Genomic DNA, 1,633 nt, shown 5'->3' on the forward strand with positions numbered 1-1,633 from the left:
GAATAACTCGGAAACTAGATGCGATAAAATGGGCCCTTTTCACGTGGACGTACACATATAATTGGACTGAAATTTATAAAAAAATTTAATTTGCTATGACGAAATTCCTTGAAATTTCCGTATTACGGCAACGCGATAAAAATTCCCAATAAATGTTCCCGGAATTTCCGCGAAAATATTACTGAAACCTACAGACATCATTCCTGAATTCAAAATTTTCCTTTGATTTTCAGGATCATGTCACTAGAAATTTTTTACAAAATGACTCAATTTTAACATTGCTTGCTCATTGCATTTCAGAAATGCAGCTGCCTAAAAAAGACACATCGATTCCTAGGAACAACGTTTTTTTTTTCTCGGTAAACACAGACAATTTCTCTGAGAGAAATCTCAGAGTGGAATGCCGGGATTTTTTTTCACTCTGGATTAATTTTTTAAAGATTCAAATTGATACTTGATTCATTCACATCGTTTCATTTCATCGGAAGATATTGTCGATTGGAGACAATTTTTGATGGTCACTGAAGGAGGCAAACCATTCATCTAAATCTCGCAATAATCTGCGAAAAATCTTATTCATTAATCTATTATTGAATTAATCCCATTATGTGTAGATCGCTGGAGAACAACGAAAACGTTCCAACCGTTTCAAACGAGTTGGAATGTTTTCTCTCTCCTTCTTCTCCATTTTCTTTCTCACTCGCACTCGTTAATTTTGGTGGAGGACGGGCACGTGACAGCGCGACGGAGACGACAATGAGTGGGAGCGAGCGCGATACATATTCCTTTCTCACTCAGGGGGGGAATAAATATATATAATCGAACATTACTATAGTAAAAAAAAAACAAAATCTGCACAATTATTCAATAGAATCACTGGAAAACTGTAGAGTTTTCCAGCGACAGCGCTGGGATTTTCTATGAATTTTTTGACCTACGTGTCAATGATAAATATGTCGAGAAAAAGGAAAAGACTTTTAGATCATTAGATTGTGCATTCATTATACTATTGATTATAATATGTTCGATTTTACATTCCTGACAATTATTACACAATGCGAGGAGCTACCGTATTGAGAACCCCTTTCCGGTTATCGACAAATTTATGCTCGGGCCCTATCATACCAACAGTTCCGTACGCTTCATCGTAGTCCATGCGCCACCGCTACGATTTTGTTGTTGAACACATTACATTGGCCCTGTTCATCTCCCCTATAATCTCTGGCGTGAGTAACTCGGCAGTATATAGCAGTCCCGCTGTGACAGGGACAAGTTCGGAGGTGGACTTTTGTCCTCCTTGTACTCGATGTTTACGTTTTGTTTTTCAGTTGATTTATTCGCCGACTAATTAATATTAGGGGATGAAATAAAGACCGTTCAATGGAGAATTAAATTGCCCATCCATCAACCCCAGTTTCATCACTTAATCTCTGCAATAAAAAAATTAATATTGCGACGAAAGTCACGGCGCTATAAGACACCCCATGTTTTCCCGGCGAAGAGTGACTCCCCAATAATTCGCCCGCTAATTCAAAAATCGTATCTCTGCTCCTAATTAACATTAAGGAATGAAACCAATGCTGTTCGATGGAGAATTAAATTCCCCATCCTTCAACCCCCGTTTCATTCCTTA

Source organism: Diachasma alloeum, unplaced genomic scaffold (assembly GCF_001412515.2).
Source record: "Diachasma alloeum isolate Michigan unplaced genomic scaffold, Dall2.0 Dall_scaffold_00878, whole genome shotgun sequence".
In the NCBI taxonomy this organism is placed as follows: Eukaryota; Metazoa; Arthropoda; class Insecta; order Hymenoptera; family Braconidae; genus Diachasma; species Diachasma alloeum.